Raw genomic sequence first — 20,526 nt, forward strand, 5'->3', positions numbered from 1 at the left:
CCAAAAATTGAGGGACTAGTTTGCATACAAACAGACAGACGGACAGACGGACATGGCTAAATCAACTCAGCTCTTCAACCTGATTATTTCGGTATATTTAATGTTGGGTCTATATATTTTCCTTTAAGGACTTACAATTTTCGGTTTCGTGACGAAATTAATATACCATTTCATTTTCATGAAAGGTATAAAAATGTTTCCAAGCAGGGTCTTCCTGCTGCAATAATTTGGCAAACACACCGAGTGTATTTCTGCCATGAAAAGTCTCAGTAAAAACTCATCTGCCTTGTAGATGTTGTTCGAAGTTGGCGTAAAACATATAGGGGACCTATCGCTAATTTTTTTTAAATAATACGGAGTACGACGGAAATCGGAAGAGAAGCTCCGCCTAAAATCTCTTCGGAGTTTATCGGGTTTTACATTTTTTTTTAATCGCGCCAAGTATTTTTATACTCGGCGTGCTTTGCACATATAATATATTAACTTTGATTGAATAACGGTTGGTTGTACAGGTATAAAGGAATCGAAAAAAAATTTGATTGAGTCATGTCCGTCCGTCTGTCCGTCCTTCCGTCTGTCCGTTAACACGATAACTTGAGTAAATATTGAGGTATGTTGATGAAATTTGGTGTGTAGGTTCCTGGACACTCATCTCAGATCGCTATTTAAAATGAACGATGTCTAACTATCGAAAATTTCGAAAAACGAAAAAATGCGATAATTCATTACCAAAGATGGATAAAGCGATGGAACTTGGCAGGTGGGTTGACCTTCTGGCACAGAATAGAAAATCTTTAAAATTTTGGACAATGGGCGTGGCACCGCCCACTTTTAAAAGAAGGTAGTTTAAAAGTTTTGCAAGCTGTAATTTGGCAATAGTTCAAGGTATCATGATGAAATTTGGCAGGAACGTTACTACTTTTACTATATATATGCTAAATAAAAATTAGAAAAATCGGATGAAAAACAGAAATGTCGATTATACAAAAAGAAAACCAAAGAAAAAAATTGCAAAGCGTCTGCCCAACAAGATGAGCTAAATGTCATGAAGCGGTATCCACTTACATTGAACTTCTGCCAGCAATCTTCGAAGCCCTTGAAGAGATAGCAGAAGGGAAAGACGACAAAACTTCAGCACAAGCTTCTCAGTTTCAGGCTGCTATTTCTGCCGTGCAATTCCAAATGTCTTGCTATATTATGCATTCTGTGCATTCCATCGTTTTCCCTTTGAGTAAGCAATTGCAATCAGAAATCCAAGATTTGTCCGAGGCTCTGAAGTGTGCAAAAGATGCTATGCAGGAATTTCAAGAAATGCGACAAAACTCAGAAATACATTTCATGAAATTTTCGAAAATATATAGATGCAACGTTGATGCTGAGAGCGTCGAAGATTATTATAGAATCACATTATATATTTACTTCCTTGATGCATTCATAACTCATACCCAGAGTGGTTTCATGAAACAGCAATCAATTTTCGAAAATTTCGGTGTTTTGTTCCCAAAAACGAATACAACGCTGAAAAACGCAATAAACTTCATGACTTTTATGAAAGTTTGATGCACTTGAGGTGGGTACAATTTTGATGAATACCTACAAAACTTGCATGCTATATTTCTTATTTATCTTATTTTTTCAGATGGTGAATCCAAATGCTTGCGAACATCTAAAAAAGATATTGCGCATATTAGCCGTTCTACCAGATTCGACAGCAATACCAGAACGCACATTTTCTGTCTTCAAAGGGTTAAAATCATACTTGCGGAGTACAATCAGTCAAAAACGTTTGGATGGACTCGCTTCATTGAATATCCATATTGATAGACCACTTTCTGTAAACGAAGTACTAGAAAAGTTTTTCAAAAATCTCGACGATTGTTGGGAAATAGATATGGGAAAAGCTAGTTGCTTAATGCTGTGTTTGTTTAAAGCTTTACAATTGAAGCTCACGCTGAGTATATAATGTTCGGTTACACCGGAACTTTGACACCTTTACTTGTTTTTTTTTTAAATTCGACTTTTGGAAAAACGTGAAAGGGGGCGTACATTTGCTCCTTTTCGGGAACTCCAGAACTTTAAAAAGGGTGCCCAGAACACCAATTTTTTTCTTGATTTTGAAATTTTTTTAAAAATTCGACTTTTGGAAAAATTTTAATATTTGGCGTAAATTTGAAGAACTTTTTTCCTCCATTTCAGAAGCACCAGATGTTTTGACAACCTACTCAGAACAACCTTTTTATTACCTTTATATAAAGTCCCTTTCATGTTTGTTCCCTCATTTCCCTACGAGTTTTTGATCCACGGAAAAGTCATTTTCGTTAACTTCCCGTTGAGCTAGACACTTGATACTTAGAAGATAGTTTAGGTCTAGATTTAACAATGCGAGTGAAAAAAATTCGCTAGGTGGCGCACGGATCGAGATATACAGAAAATTAATTTTAAAATGGAAATTTTGCGATCGACTTTTAACTAACTTCTCGGCGATCCAGATTCTTGAAACTTAGCACATAGTTTGCGAGTCGATGGCACTACAATTCGTGGAAAACAAAATGCCGACAAAATCCCTGAAAAACGCGGGGAATCTTGCGATCTACTTTCGAGTAACTTCCCGATGAGCTAGAGACATGAAACTTAAGTAAGTCAGAACCCGGTGACAATAATATTTTATTAAAAAAAAAAAATCCGCTAGGTGGCGCATGGATCGTGGCCTTGAAACCTGAAATATAGTTTAAAACTCGGTGACAGTGCAATGTTTGATCAAAAAATTTGAGCTACGTAACGCACAAGTCGAACTATTTAGAAGATTAGCCATACTTTCATGACTAGCCTTTCGAGTGTTGCAGGTGTTGTAGAATTCCACCTCGTTGAAGGCCCAAATCAATGCACGTCCTTGCATACTTTTAGGCGTACGCGACTTTCACCGCCATTCTTTTAGGCTTTCAGGCGTGTGCGAATTTCACCGATTTTCAGCTGTGCAAATTAAGTAGCTGACAAACGAGGTGGAATGCTCTTGTTATGATGCGAGGTGGAATTCTGCTGTTTTCGCCAGTGTTGTTAGCGAAAATTCCACTAAATCTCTTAAATCTAACTATTTTGAACAAATAAATAAATATAAGAATTTTCACTTAGGAATTACTTAAATTACTATTCAAAGTTGCAATTACGTTTTTGTAGGCAGTATTGAAAATTTAAAATAAAAAGACGATAAAACATTTTAAAGGTTACCTTTACATAAATAGACCAAAAAATAGTAGGAAATTTTTCCTTTAATACAGATATATTCTTGTTGCATTTTGAATAAGAAACTTTAACAATAGCTCTTGTAAAAGAATTTTGGGATTTTAAATTATAAAGATAGAGCGCGAGTTCAAATTTTAAACAATCAATTAGTTAATTCCAAGTACATGGTTTGCCTTAAAATGAAAGATTGCGTTCCACCTTTATAATTTTAAATCCCATAATTCTTTCACAAGGGCTATTGTTAAAGTTTTTTGTCAAAATTCAACAAGACTATGTCTGTATTGGCTTCTATTTTTTGGTCCATTTATATAAAGGTACCCGTAAAATTTTTTTATCATCTTTTTATTTTTGCTTTTTTCCAAATTTTCAAATTTTTAAAAGTGTGAATTTTTGGCGAAATTCTGCAGAATTTTTTTCTCCTTTTCAGGAACTCCAGAGCTATTTGAAACCTAGTCAAAACAGTTATTGTTTTGAGAGATTGTTTATGCCAACTTCACAGGCATTAAAAACGAGCTATTTTCTGCAACTTCAGTATATATTATCTACTAGTACACATATGTGGGTATTTGTATTTTTATGGTATAAACTTTTAGCATTCTGATTTGCAATTACAGCAATTCAAACTCGCATGTATGTGAGTCACATGCATGTGTGAGAAAACAAAATAAAATATGGAAATAAATACCAACATTTTCATTTTATATCCGTTTCCATTTCCAATCAATGGCGGGGTGATATGTGCCAGTGATAACTCTTTTATAAACTTCTAACATACAAATAGATTTATTCGCGCTTGAAGTTCGTGTCTTTCGGATTTTGGAATTTATATGAAAAAACCGCAGAATGATTGTGAGATTAAATACCAATGTGACCAAATCAAGTGTATACTTTTTTGTGTTTTGAGAGAGCAAACATCTTAATATATAAAAATCACGTGTCACCATGTTTGGCGCAAATGTACTCCTAAACTGGTGAACCAATTTTGAATTTGTTTTGCACTCCGTGTGTAGATTGATCCAACTTGAAAGATAGGGTAGGCTATATCTCATTTTGTAGTCGCAATATTATTTTATTGGAATTTTTTTATATGTTTATACGTAATAATAAAATGTTACGTATACGCACCGGCACTAACATTTTCAGGGGTGCGGATATACTTCCGTGTAATTGGTTGGTGTTTAATTATACAACGTGCTTATCAATAAAAAATATTATAGCGAATGATATCAAGTATATCACATCACCAGGCCCGCCGAGAGGGTGGGGGGTTTCTGAGGGGGCCCACGATTTAGAGGTACCATGACGTTTTTTTTTTTTAATTCAGAGGAGTCTTTAGTTGTTCCATGTGCAATTTTTAAGCCGAATTTCAAAAGCAACGAAAATCTGCATTTCGTTTTAATATTATAGTGAAGTGTGAAAAATAAAAATCTATATATATAAAAAGAAAGGCTAAAATGTGTGTTAGCTGATCGCCGGTGTTTGAAGAGATGCGTCGTCACACAAGTAGCACCCCACGCGGTGGTTACTACATAGGTTTGGTTGCAATCGACGTACAGGGTCTCGAGATATAGGCGGAAACTTGGACCCGAGTCTCCCTAAAATGTGTTTATAGAATATGGATAACAAATGAAAGCTGTTGATGAGTGCTTTAGTAGAGGGTAATTTTCATACACCTGGGTGACTAGGGTCTCGAGATATAGGCCAAAACGTGGGCCAGTGAATGCCTAGACAGTGTTTATACAATATGGATATCAAATGACAGCTGTTGATGAGTGCTTTACTACGGACTAATATATTATCCAGAGACGGACTGGGACTGGGATTAGGACTAGGACTGGGACTGACACTCGGAGTGGGACTGGGACTGAGACTCTGATTGAGACTGAGACTGGGACTGGAATGAAATACATACTACCCTCTGGGACAGGCAATAAGGGATGCAGAAGGATGAGAAGAAATTGAGAGAAGAGAAAAGAGAAAAGGAGATTGAGAATGAGATAAAATGAGACGAAGATGGTGATAAATGAAGCGAAAAAGACGGAGGGATGATTGAGTAACAGGATTAGAAAAAAGCGAAGAGGGGGAAGGGCAGAGTCAGACGGAAAAAGCTTATTAAAATGTATGCAGATAGGCCATATTTAAGACAGGACAACGTCTGCCGAGTCTTCCAGTACATACATAAATAGTTGTTGCCCGAAGTTCGTATGTATTAGTTGCATTTTTGTACCCAATTTATAGAAAAGAAACTGTATTAAGAGATTTTCACTTGCACTTATGTTAACTTCCTAATATTTTAAAAATGCTAAAACTTTTATGTTCCTGTGTTTATAACTCAATAAATAAATAAATAGCTTGACGGATAAACATAGTATTCTGGTTAAGATTTTGGAAGGGGAGGGAAGGGGTAAGGAAGAAAGAAATATGTAAACGGTGAGACGGTTCTTATCGATATGCAATGGACATGCTACCCATTCCTTATCGACAAACTATCGGTTTGTTGTTGGGGTTATATCGAGCAGGTACAGAAAAGTTTTCATTTGGGTATCGAGTTGTTAAGAATTTGAGTGCAATTTTATTAACAAGTTATCACTTAATCATCGGAAAGATTTCAATTTATTATATACAATTTATCAATTTGTTGTGGAAAATTAGCAAATATTATAGAAACTCATCGATTTGTTTTCGAATAATTATCTATTGTTATCAAACATTTATCGAGTTTCTGTAGACACTTTACAAATTTTTGATCGGCGAGCTGCCTATTTGCCATCGAGAAGTTAGCGGTATCGTATAGAAAAGTTTTTTCAACTTTTTGTCGATGTATTATCAAAAATTTATCGATTTACTCTCGAAAGTTATTGATTTCTTATCGCACGTTCACAAATGTTTTGTCGCAAGCTTAGCGATTTGTTATAGAAATATATCCATTTGTTGTTGAAAAGTAATATATATTTTTTATCAAAAATTATCGATTTAATATCGAAAGGTTATCAGCTTTTTATCGAATCATCGGGTTGTTATCAATAATATAACGAAAAGGTTTCAATATAAAATTGATGACACATACACGGCATAAAATATTCAGAGTAGTTATATTATACCGTTTCCGAGATGGTCGGGCTAGTTACCTTAATGGTGTTTGTTACCGCACCATACCGGATCTATTTTCGGCAAAGGACCACCAACATTGGTAACACTCCCCAAAACATTCCTGGAGGGTCTTTATCGCTTCAACAATAAAAAAAAAACGATTTAATATACCTCGGTATTTCTGACTAGCGCCAGATAACTAAAAAACAGAGGGGAACGATTTGTTACTTGTTTAACAATTAAGCGCTAAATATGTAATTAAGAAAGACAAAAGTAGCTCCTTTGCGCGCTGTCAAAAGCTGTCGATAAAAAGAAAATGGATATTTTATTGCTTTTCCGGTCAATTTAATTTTATAATTCGATTGAAATTAGGTTTTCTGACCAATTTGTTTTGAAGTGCAAGTTATATAAACTCCACTAGGAAGCCCAGCGAAACGTAGGGTTGAAAAAGTGGAGTTTATATAACTTGCACTTCAAAACAAATTGGTCAGAAAGCCTAATTTCAATCGAATTAGAAAATTGATATTATTTGACTGAGCTTAGTGGGCTTATCAGTACTGCAGCTCAAAATCCGACTGTCAGAATTGTGGTAAGACATAATACATAAAGATCAATATAAGTGCATTTATATATGAAGTTTTTTAGGCGAGAACCTAGATTTGTAGATCTACCTCACTGAGCTGATTCATGCCACCACCTGTAATTTCCCCTTTTCATCTTTATTTGTACAAACTATTGCTCCTGCAGCAAAACTGAGGGGTTAAAGCAGTTTACATATACACATTCTATTTCAAGGAATCATGCATACATTCAAATGTTAATTAAGACACAAATTGATGTTAATACATACGCACAGCTTGAGAGCATATACTTCATATTGCTTGTGGGAAATTCCGTGAATTCTGTTTTTGAGGTTTGATTGTTAGTGCATCCGTGAATCGGTAAGCGCCACAACACCGATGCTCTATACCGATTTGCATATATTGCCGTAAAGACAGCATGGTTTTGATTAATTGTTTGGCATTTTGTTGTCAATTGTTTCGTAAAACACATTGATTATCGCTTGTTTTATGTTGAAATGTGCGAATTAACATTTGGCAAACAGTGTGCTAGTTTGGGAAAATGTTCAGTTAAATTTGATTTTTTTTTTAGTTTTTCACTTCCGCAACCCATATTTAGCAGGCGATGTTCTGGTGACCTCATCATATTAAGGGGTGGGGGGGGGGGGGGCGTTATGGCCTGGGAGCTTTTATGTGCTTTGTGTCCGGAAGGTACCGGATCTATATCGGGCAAAGTACCATCAACATCGATAACACTCCCCAAAACCTTCATTAATTCAACAACATATACAATATTCGTTTCACAGAACTGCCAAACAAATACATTCAAATTAACAACAAATTTTACTTACAATAATTTTAAATGAAAGTAATCATCATGCGTTGTTTTACCGATGGTCGCTTGCCTTCACACTCGTTTGGATTAGGAAATTTTACTTAGCCAGAATTAAAATGTTTGACGACTGTCTATTGTATATTTTCATAAGCTTTTCACAAACAACAGTTAAGTCCGAACTTTTATATTTTAAGGTCAGAATAGAAGTGCGTGTCCATAGCAAGATTGCTATTTTAGCAATATCTCTACTAGAACTAACTATTTATCAAAGGGCCAGAGGCTGCTTTACTATGGATACTAAAGGCCATTCGCGCCATCTTCAGTTATGTTAGGTTTTACTGGGAAGATTTTTTTTTATTTGTTTTTTTTTTTTATTTTTCGTGGAAGGAGGAAATGCTTTATGCACTGACCGGGATATTTAAGCCTCACTGCGAGACTCTCCGAGTGTAGAAATGCCTTCTTCCATGATGGGCTACCCACTAAAACCTAACCTCCCACGGCCCGCGGAAATTCCCCGTACCTGGGACCGCGTTTAGCATTAATTCGGGTACGGTGCGCGCTACGTGAGCTCTATGGTTACCTTCACGCTAATGAGCTAGGCATCCGCCTTCTCGTTTACTGATAAGTATATGCCTCCCATATGTGCTGACCGTATCCCATCTGTCTCTTCGGCAGGTCATGTTATTGATGACACTGCCCGGGGATAGGTCACGAAGTACCTCTTCTACCCTCCTTCGCCGATTGGAGAAGTGCCTGCATTCGAAGAAGGTGTGGCGTACATCGTCTATTTCCCCACAGTACAGGCATTGCCCATTCTGTATAGGTATTTGGGGAAGTAACCGTGTCCCGTTAGAAACTGGGTCAGGTAAAAGTCTATCTCTATCAAAAGACCAGAGGCTGGTTTACTATGGATACCTACTAAGGGCCTCTCTCGCCATATTCAGTTATTCAATTCAATTCAATTCAATTTATTAGGTCTATGATTGCAATAATCTTACAGACTAGCATGACCAAATCAGAATCTTAAGTATAGATACATATTAAAATTGAAATTATACATAATATGAATTTAATTTAGCACTAAAATACGATCTCGGGAGTCCGAAATCAAAATCAAGACTACGAAAAATTTTGTTAAATTCATCGAGGACCCTAGAAATAAGATCATTATTATGGTAATTAGCCCGTAGTAGATTGACGTGAAACAGATATTGCGCACGGAGAGTTCTACTTGATACATAGAAAACTACTTGTGCCAGCAATTCCGGGCAGTCAACTAAGCCACATATTAAATCATATACAAACATCAAAGATTGAATGCAACGTCTAGACGAAAGCGACTTAATGCTTATGAGGGCACACCGTACACCATATGATGGCAGCGGTTCAGCAAAGTGAAGCGGTTGGAGAGCAAATCGAATGAAACTCTTTTGTACTCTTTCCAGTCTATGAGAGTGGACAGAGTAATTCGGATTCCAAATTATATATGCATAATCCAATTTTGAACGTACTAAGGAATTATGTAAGTTTTTCCTTGTGTATGGATATTTTAAGTCTCTTCCATATCGCCGCAAAAAAGCGAGATTGGAATAGGCCTTCGGAATAATGAAGCTGATATCATTTGTGAAAGAGAAATTAGAGTCAAACATTACCCCAAGATCAAAAAATTCACGGACAGTAGAAATGTTATGGTCAAAAAGGGTATACGTAGAATTAAACGTGTTGACGTTTTTCGAAAGCGTCATATGAAAGCATTTTTTGATATTAAGGCGTAAGTTGTTTATAGCGCTCCAATTAGTTAAACTGTTTAAATCGTCCTGTATGAGAGATACATCTGACATGCTCGCGATCGCTATAAAAACTTTTAGGTCATCTGCGTATAGCAAATATGGTGAATTTTTAAAGCAGGCTCCTATATCATTGATAAAGAGAATAAATAAAATTGGTACAAGTATACTTCCCTGAGGTACTCCGGATGTAGCTACAAATGAATGTGACTTGACATTCTCAATTTCAACAAACGAGATTCTATTGGAAAGATATGATCCAATCCAGCATAGAAAAGTAGAGCGGAATCCAATTAACTTAAGCTTACGCAATAAAATGCTGTGAGTAACGGTAAATCCTTTGCGAAGTCAGTGTAAACAACATCTACTTGATGACCTTTTTTAAATGACGAAATAAAAAATTGAAAAAAAGAGGCAAGGTTGGTAACCGTAGAGAGACCAGTTAAAAAGCCATGTTGGCACTCATCTATGGATCCCTTTATTGCAAAAGGCAGCTTCGATTTAACTACTTTCTCAAAGAGTTTCGAGCATGTTGAAAGTTTAGAAATTGGTCTGTAGTTAGCTACATCATTTTTATTGCCCGATTTAAAAATAGGGGAAATGGAGGCTATTTTCCACCGATCGATAAATTCACCTTTAGCTAGTGAGAGGTTAAATATGTATGTGATTTAGTGGTACGCAAAAAGACACACTGCATTTCTTTAAAATGAATGAAGAAATCCCATCAATATCACTTTTAATTGATGTTTTTAGGGTAAATATGCAATTGTACATGTCTTGTTCCGTGACCAGCATGGATCCAAAATCGACCATTTGTTCAACGTCGCCACAGAAATTACTGACCGATTGACTCGATACACAATTCTGAGGCAACACCGCAATACGATATACAGGTCGGAATATTTGAACAACCTTTTTTCGAGCGAATGTATTTCCAAAAGGCCTTTGGGTTTTTCTTCAACTCTTCTTCGTATCGCGAAATATATTGATTGTATAAAAACTTATCGAGTACATTAAAATTTTTGCTGTATTGAATATATTTATCCTTATGGAATATATCATTAGAGGTTTTATAAAGTATGTAAAGCTTATTTCTAAGATTTTTAAGCTTCTTTAAATTCTTCGTATACCACGGAAGTTTATGAATTCGCGTGGGTAGAGAAGACAGATTATTAGCACAAATTTCATTAGCAGTTAAAATAAAAGCATCATAGCAATCCGCCACACTTTCGAGGAGAAAATAGACTTCCAGTCCAATTCTAGAAGCCTGGCATTTAAGAAGTCAAAATCGGCGTCACGAAAATTTAAACAGATATTCGACAAACCGGTCGGCCCTGAGATAAAATTACAAAATTCGAGGGAGAGAGAGAGCGGGACATGGTGCTTATAACATTTGCAGATTGGGAAACTAGATTCGGAAACTTTGAAAATTAAATTTTCATCAACAAAAATAAGATCTAAAATATTACCGAGCTCATTGTAAAATGAATTAATTTGAGTCAGGTTAATACTAACAAGTAAGGAAGGTTAAGTTCGGGTGTAACCGAACATTACATACTCAGTTGAGAGCTATGGTGACAACATAAGGGAAAATAACCATATGGGAAAATGAACCGAGGGAAACCCTGGATTGTATTTTTATGATATGTGTATCAAATGAAAGGCATTAAAGAGTATTTTATGAGGGAGTGGGCCATAGTTCTATAGGTGGACGCCATTTAGGGATATCGCCATAAAGGTGGATCAGGGTTGACTCTAGAATTTGTTTGTACGATATGGGTATTAAATGAAAGGTGTTAATGAGTATTTTAAAAGGGAGTAATCCTTAGTTCCATAGGTGGACGCCGTTTCGAGATATCTCCATAAACGTGGACCAGGGGTGACTCTAGAATTTGTTTGTACAATATGGGTATCAAAAGAAAGGTGTTAATGAGTATTTTAAAAGGGAGTGATCCATAGTTCCATAGGTGGACGCCGTTTCGAGATATCGCCATAAAGGTGGACCAGGGGTGACCCTAGAATTTGTTTGTACGATATTGGTATCAAATTAAAGGTATTAATGAGAGTTTTAAAAGGGAGTGGTGGTAGTTGTATAGGTGGTCGCCTTTTCGAGATATCGCCATAATGGTGGACCAGCGGTGACTCTAGAATGCGTTTGTACAATATGCGTATCAAACCAAAGGTGTTAATGAGTATTTTAAAAGGTAGAGGGCCTTAGTTCTATAGGTGGATGCCGTTTCGAAATATCGCCATAAAGGTGGACCAGGGGTGACTCTAGAATGTGTTTGTACGATATGGGTATCAAATTAAAGGTATTAATGAGGGTTTTAAAAGGAAGTGGTGGTAGTTGTATAGGTGGTCGCCTTTTCGAGATATCGCCATAAAGGTGGACCAGCGGTGACTCTAGAATGTGTTTGTACAATATGCGTATCAAACAAAAGGTGTTAATGAGTATATTAAAAGGTAGAGGGCCTTAGTTCTATAGGTGGACGCCGTTTCGAAATATCGCCATAAAGGTGGACCAGGGGTGACTCTAGAATGTGTTTGTACGATATGGGTATCAAATTAAAGGTATTAACGAGGGTTTTAAAAGGGAGTGGTGGTAGTTGTATAGGTGGTCGCCTTTTCGAGATATCGCCATAAAGGTGGACCAGAGGTGACTCTAGAATACGTTTGTACAATATGGGTATCAAACGAAAGGTGCTAATGAGAATTTTAGAAGGGAGTGGGCCTTAGTTCCATAGGTGGACGCCTTTTCGAGGTATCGCAATAAAGGTGGACCAGGGGTGACTCTGGACTTTGTTTGTACGATATGGGTATCAAATGAAAGGTGTTAATGAGTATTTTTAAAAGGAGCGGGCCTTCGTTCTTTAGGTGGACGCCTTTTCGAGATATCGCCATAAAGGTGGGCCAGGGGTGACTCTAGAATGTATTTTTACGATATTGGTATCAAATTAAAGGTATTAATGAGAGTTTTAAAAGGGAGTGGTGGTAGTTGTATATGTGAAGGCGTTTTCCAGATATCGACCAAAATGTGGACCAGGGTGACCCAGAGCATCATCTGCTGGATACCGCTAATTTATTTATATATGTAATACCACGAATCTTATTCCTGCCAAAATTACAACGGCTTTTGATTTCGCCCCACAGAACTTTTTCATTTTCTTCTACTTAATATGGTAGGTGTCACAACCATTTTACAAAGTTTTTTCTAAAGTTATATTTCGCGTCAATAAACCAATCCAATTACCATGTTTCATCCCTTTTTTCGCATTTGGTATAGAATTATGTCATTTTTTCATTTTCGTAATTTTCGATATCGAAAAAGTGGGCGTGGTCATAGTTGGATTTCGTTCATTTTTTATACCAAGATAAAGTTAGTTCAGGTAGGTACGTGAACTAAGTTCAGTAAATATATGTCGATGTTTTTTCAAGTTATCGTGTTAACGGCCATGCGGAAGGACAGACGGACGACTGTGTATAAAAACTGGGCGTGGCTTTAACCGATTTCGCCCATTTTCACAGAAAACAGCTAACGTCATAAAATTTATGTCCCTACCAAATTTCAAAAGGATTTGTAAATTTTTGTTCGACTTATGGCATTAAAAGTATCCTAGACAAATGAAATGAGGAGGAGCCACGCCCATTTTGAAATTTTCTTTTAATTTTTTATTTTGTTGCACCATATCATTACTGGAGTTGAATGTTGACATAATTTACTTATATACTGTAAAGATATTAAATTTTTTGTTAAAATTTTACTTAAAAAAATTTTTTTTTATTAAAAGTGGGCGTGGTCCTTCTCCGATTTTGCTAATTTTTAATAAGCGTACATATAGTAATAGGGGTAACGTTCCTGCCAAATTTCATCATGATATCTTCAACGAATGCCAAATTACAGCTTGCAAAATTTTAAATTACCTTCTTTTGAAAGTGGGCGGCGCCACGCCCATTGTCCAAAATTTTACTAATTTTATATTCTGCGTCATAAGTTCAACTCACATACCAAGTTTCATCGCTTTAGCTGTCTTCGGTAATGAATTATTGCACTTTTTCGGTTTTTCGAAATTTTCGATATCGAAAAAGTGGGCGTGGTTATAGTCCGATATCAAGTCCTTATTACTCTTGACGTCATTTATCGCAGGATCCTCTGTTTTTGCTTCTTTGCCTAATCCGGGAGGAAGCAGAACTTACAGCGTATTTGTTCAGGCCAATAATATCAAAATCATCAGCAGGTTCCAATAATTGTACGCTCTTATAAGAAATTGTTTTCTAATAGGTCACAGAGGCCCTTCCCAATATTTATGAAGCTGGTGGTGTTGCTCAACGTGAATGTCGATTCTCTTATTGTGAGTCCTCCCCAGGATCTGGCCATCGTGATGATCTGGTCTGGATTTGAATATAGCTTCAATCTTCTACGCTTGCCATGCTAATACTCCAGCTATTAGGAGTGATACAGTTGTCAGATTGGTCAAAATTTCAATTTATCAGAAAGTTCATAAAAACTCAAAAGCAAAGTTTCGAATTTCTGACAATTTTTGAATTTTGACGATGCCTGGACTACCTAACAAAATATCTTTTTCCTCATATTGCACTGTCATCGGGTTTTGAAGTATGTTTTTAGTTTGAAGAATTTAGTTTTACGGGAAGTTACTCAAATAGCGGTCGCAAAATTCCACATTTTGTGAGTGGACTTTCTAAATATCTGTAAATGTCTCGATCCCTGTCCCATCTGGAAAACAATTTTATCCTAAATAATACAACCTTATACCGCCCAAATTTTCGTTCAAAGCTTCAGACCTCTGAGCTATCGCAAAGTTCCTTAAAACTTGCAATCAAAATTTCCAAGCTCGGATGTTTTTTTTAAATTTCCACGGTCCCTGAACCTTTATTATATTGTCACCCTGGGGTCCGATGTGTGTTCCAATTTTGAAGACTTTAGCTCTTCAGGAAGTTTATATTGCAAGAGTCTCAAAATTTGTATGGAAATTGGGGAAAAAACATCAAACGAAATCAATATAAATGAAGTAAGAAGCGAATATGTTTAAAAATCGTATTGGTACTTATTTCATTTCCATATTGGGAAGTTTATTCGCTTCTTTAAGTTGGGAGTTAATTATTTATTTTTTGAGTGTTACTCAAATGGGATTTCTTTCATTGGCACCTATTTCAATTTGGAGTTATTTCACTGTACCCCAAATTATTGGTCCAAACAGTCATTTTTTGGCATATAATCGTAATCACACTTTAAATTTAAATACGAAAATGCTTATTGAAAATCATTTTCGCTACACTGTCACATATACATGCGTAGCTCGTTGATGTGTTGTCTTGAATTAACATTCAATGACTCGTCTTTGTGTTGTTTAGCGATGCAAGAACACATTTAAAATATCGAAAGTGCTCATCGAAATATTTGCGATAAATCGATAAAAAGTTATTATCATGAACTTTTATTAGTCCTTTATTTCTCTCAACTAAGTGAAATAAAACTAGATCATCGGTCTCCATAAGTGCAAAGTGATTGCAATTTCGCACACGTTCACATAGATCAATTAATGTTGTCTATTACACAAAGATTCCAAGCAATAAAAAAAATACTCAAAAATAGTCACAGTTTGCTTCATTACCGATTTCAGTTGCGTTTATATTCTTCATATCGATTTATCGATAATTTTGCAAAAACATTTAACAGTTCCAGTTGAGTGCGATACAAGAATGCTCGAATTAAATTGAAGTTAGGATGAATACTTGACTATAAGCGGTAGTAAAGCGGTGTAAATTAATCACCATTTTGATTTAGTGAAGTTGTACTTATGCCGTATTACGCACGTGTAATTCATACCTAAATATCGTCGTTTATAATGAAAACTGACACGTTTCAAATTCCCATGGAAGGCTAGCATGTTTCGTTATTCGTAGTCACACACAGACTATTGTTATTATTATTAGGCCCCGATGCACTTTATTAAGAACCTTTAAGCAAGACGATTCAGCATTTAATTATATGATGGAGCTTTTAATGTATTTAAGTATCTTTCCGCCTTTTTACTCCATATCGTGTAGGGATTAGGAGTCACACCACTTCGATTGGATAGTCACTGCCTTGCCAGAACGTGATAAAAGAATCGGTGTTTTATCCGCAAGGTGGCTTTGTTGACTTCAGTGTCCCGTATAGTACCCAATGAGAATTCGCAGATCCTATCTGTTTAGATTATTGAGTTTCGCTGATACTATCGCTGCAAGAAGTATAAACAATTTGGCCTGCCTTTGTTGTCGGAATTCAATCCACTAATACACTATTGTCCGAACAGCCTTGTTTCCCAGTTGACAATGGTTTTCAAAGTGTGTGCCTTTGTAATTCCGCAGAAGGGCTCTGAACAATAGGATACTACCTTATCAACCTGCTTGGATAGGAAGTCTGCCTGTTCATTACCTTCATGTCCCTGATGCATGGGAACCCATTCCAAAAAACCTTGTATCTGGCTCCCAAATCATTAAGGACTTCAACACATCTATCTACTAGCTTCGAAGTAATTGTGTAAGACTGCAAAACTTGTAAGGCTGTCTGGATGAATGACATAATGAAGATACTCCTCGCGTATAAGTCTCTACGTAGACATTCTCTACAGCAAACTTCTATTGCATAGACTTCTGTCTGAAAAATACTTTAAATATTTTTTTTGTTCGGATATATAAGCGAGCTCCCGTTTTTTCGTCATGAAATTTCTATTCGAACCCGATCTCTGAGTCAAGGGATATTTATGTATTCCCTTTTTCCCAAAGAGTTCTGTATACAATAGATATCTGAAACACTTTAAGTTGAGATTTGGAGTAAGAGGTTGGGATTTCCTGTGAATTTTCTTACTACTTACATATGCCCTCTCATGTTTCTACTCTTCAGTCCAAAGATATTTTGAAGTCTTAATGCAGCAAGTGTTGCCTCTTTCTTCCTTAGAATTGGGAGGCCTTCCCACTAAGGCGCTAATTGCATCAGCAGGGGAAGTTCTCATCGCACCCGGTAAACCAATACAATCTGGTGAAGAACTTTGCTTGGCTTTGTTATGTCTGTTCTTTGCATGATCTTCGGCTACAAAACTTAAGAAGCATGGCTTCACAACTATTTTGGAAGATATTCCCCATGTTTTGCCATAGAGTCGAGTGCAGATGAAGAAAGCTCTTGCTGCTTAACTTAAGGTAGCAACACACAGACTAAAACAGCTCATTATTTGCGTGGAAGACTAAAAATTTATGATTCATCATGATAAATTTTGACGCAGTTTAACGAAATGTGCTAGTCTTCAATAAAAACAAGCACAAAGTGTTAATCTTTCACGTAGCTGTGCTAGTCTTCCACGCTTAAGAGAACTGTGCTAGTTTTTCACTTGAATTAAGAAAAATATTAGCCTCCTTCGTGACCAACGAAATATATTTACTTACTTTCCAATTTTCATTCATGCTTGACTCACATTAAAACTCAAGTTGAGAAAAAATATATTTCACAAATCCTTAGCATTCATTTTTCCACAGTTGCTCAACCTGAGAACCAAAGCGTTTTCAACAAAAAGGCATTTTTTGTAAAGAACAAAGCGGTGTTGCTTAGGTTAAGAAAAATATAATTGGAGATCAATTTGAAAACAATAAATTTACTTAAATGTTTCAATGGAGAATAATTGAACAATGGTATTGAATGTAAATTTAAAACTGAAAATTTCTCAAGGGTCACAGAAATATTTTTTTCACTATTTTTTGGGTATACCTTCATATCTTCCAAGTTACTCGGAATGCACCTACAATATTAATTGGAATGTTAATTGTGGCACAAACTTAAGTACCTATATATAGCTTGTACTTATGTAAGTACAATTGGAAAATATCAGCACGTTAACAGCTGTTACACATGAACAACCATCAAGTTATTTGCAAGGACGTATTAATTATGTGCATAAACGGTGGAGTGGTTTACACCTGGTTGTGGTAAGTACACACTTTAATCCCATTGCGGTAGCTTATAACAATAAAAAATATTATTCTCTTGGCTGTTAGACTTTGCTGCAAAGCTTGAGTTGAATTCTGTCCATGATCTGCCTACCACACCGAAGGTCCTGGGCTAAAGTCCCAGGATAAAAAATTTAGAAAAAGTTGTTTCGATTAGAAACAAGTTTTTCTAAGCATGCTTGCTTCTCAACAGTGATTTGGCAAACACTCCGAGAGTATTTCTGGCACGAAAAGCTTCTCAGTGAAATATTCGTTTTTTCTTCGTCTTATTTTTATAGATTTAAATAACATTCAGCGTAATGCCAAAGGCACAATTTACAAAAGGGTATATGTAAGTTTTTTACTGTACATTTTCCTTCAAGTGCTGGAAGCGCCTTCTTCTACTAACCGTTCCCTTAATGGCTGGAGGACTCATATTTACATATGTTTTATTTTGGCACCGGCGAGTAGGAACCACTTTTAGCGCTAAAGAGTGAGTGACTCATTGCCACCACTCATTACTATAACTGAGATAGCCAAGCAGTGCTCATGACAACCAACTCCCCCATCACTTCGTCTAAGGCCGCCAGCAGCTGCAAGAGGTTACTTCAAGTCGCAGATAGTTTTGAAAACATATACCTACACTAGAGGTGAGTCTTTATTTACTTTTATTGTAGATGAGGGACTTTGTATATGTAATAGGGGGAATAACTCGACTTTTATTACTGCGGTAAGGGAGGAGGTCCTGGAACTCACCCTGGTTAGTAGAGAACTGGAAGGTTGGATATCTGGCTGGAGGGTTCTCAACGAGCACACCTTCTCTGATCATCGATATATTCAGTTCTCGGTGAACGAAGAACGTCCCGGTAAAATATCTTTTAGGAACCCTAAAAGTACTAACTGGGACTTATATTTTAGGAAGCTGGGAGATAGACGTTCTGGTGGAAAACTTCACCTCGGCAAGCAATAGCGCCTTTCAGGTCTCCTGCCCATTGAACATTTACAGGGGGAAGGGCAAGCCGCCCTGGTGGCCGGATTCTCTTTCGACTTAAGAGCGTCCAGTCGGCGGCTCTTCAACAGAGCCAGTAGGAGTAAACTACCCTCGGACTGGGAGCTCTATAAGGTGAGTCTGGGGATTTATAAATATGAAATAAGGATAGCCAAGCGAGATGCATGGCGAAGCTTCTGCGAAAATGTAGAAGGCTGCAATGAATCCGCGAGGCTTAGAAAAATACTCTCTAGGAATCCCGCTCCTCTGTGGTATCTGCGAGATGATGGTGGGGACTGGTCGATGAGTAGCGAGGAGTCCCTAAGGCTTTTACTGGACAATCATTTTCCCGATGTCCCAGTTGCGCGGGGATCTTCGCCTGCATGGTCGGCGGTCGTTGGCCATGCAAAAGTGCCTGCCATTCCAATACAGGAAAGTCAAATAACCTGGACTATAGGGTCGTTCAAGCCCTATAAGTCTCCGGGCCCGGATGGAATCATTCCTGCGCAACCACTGGTTGGCCATCATCTACACTAACTGCCTCAGGCTTAAATATACCCCGAAATTTTGGCACAAGTTTAGGGTTATTTTCATTCCGAAGGCCGGCAGAAGCTCTCGTGTATCACCTCAGGATTTCAGGCCAATCAGTCTCTCGTCGTTTCTTCTTAAGACGTTTGAGCGGTTGATTGAACTGTACCTACGGGAAAGGATACCTCGGGGGTTACTGTCGGCTTCACAGCATGCGTACTGCAAGGGCAGATCGACGGAAACGGCTCTCCATTCGATTGTAAAGCAAATAGAGGGGTCCCTAGAACACAAAGAATATGCTCTGGTGCCTTTATAGACATGGAGGGGGCTTTTAACAATGTCTTACCGGGGGCAATCGAAAGAGCTCTGGTGGGTTTAGGAGTCGAGGCGGCTCTGGTTGAAATTTTAGAAAACTTCTATGCGGCAAAATTTTCGCAGCGGAGTGGGGAGGGGCCATAATTAAGAGGAAGGTGTGCAGGGGTACGACAAAGGGGGTGTCCTGTCTCCTCTCCTCTGGATTGTGGTAGTCAACGAGCTTCTTGTGGAGCTGGAAGTCAATGGTTGTCGGGTGGTTGCCTATGCAGATGACCTCGCTATTCTAGTCAGAGGCAAATTTCTGGGCACCGTGCGCGATGTTCTGCAGGGCTACCTGGATACTGTGGTTAGGTGGGCGGAATCTTGTCGATTGGTGGTCAACCCGGAAAAAACGGAATTGGTTCTTTTCACAAAGAGATATAAGTTGTCCGAGTTCAGAGCTCCCTCGATTGGAGGGGTACCCTTGGTACTTTCTGATAGGGTTAAATATTTGGGGATTGTTTCGTACAAGAAACTGTCCTGGATGCCCAAAGTGGAAGATCGGGCCAGGAAGGCCGCCATTGCCTTGTACTGCTGCAGAGGGGCTATCGGAAAGAGATTGGGACTCTCGCCAAGAGTAGTACACTGGCTTTATGAGATGGTGGTCAAACCTATTCTGCTATATGGGGTGCTGGTCTGGTGGAAAGCACTGGACACGGCGAGCACCTCCAAAATGTTAGTGTCAGTGCAACGGAAGGCGCTGATCGGTATCAGTGGCGCTCTCAGAACAACACCTACCTTGGCACTGAACGTCATACTGAACATATACGCAGTAGATATTGCGGGAAAGGCGGCCGCGGCAAGGTCGTTGGTCAGGCTTCGTGATATGGGATATGGACTTTCTGACCGCGGAAACTCTAGCCTTCTTACCAGTTTCGACTTTATCCCGGACAGAACGGACTATTGTATGCCGATAACTGCTCCCTATACAACCTTCACCCCAGTCATTCCAGAGAGAGAGGAGTGGGGAAGAGGAATTATCTGGGGCATGGGACCGGTTAACTTGTTCACGGATGGGTCGAGGCTGGATGGAAAGGTTGGTGGGGGGGGGGGGGGGGGGGGGGGTCTTTAAGCAAGTTTAAGTTGGCTGATCACTGCAGTGTATTCCAAGCGGAAGTTGCTGCGATTAAGGATGATGTGGATGGAACGCTATCCAGTGATACTACG

The sequence above is a fragment of the Eurosta solidaginis genome, chromosome 2 (genome assembly GCF_040869045.1).
Source record: "Eurosta solidaginis isolate ZX-2024a chromosome 2, ASM4086904v1, whole genome shotgun sequence".
Lineage (NCBI taxonomy): Eukaryota > Metazoa > Arthropoda > Insecta > Diptera > Tephritidae > Eurosta > Eurosta solidaginis.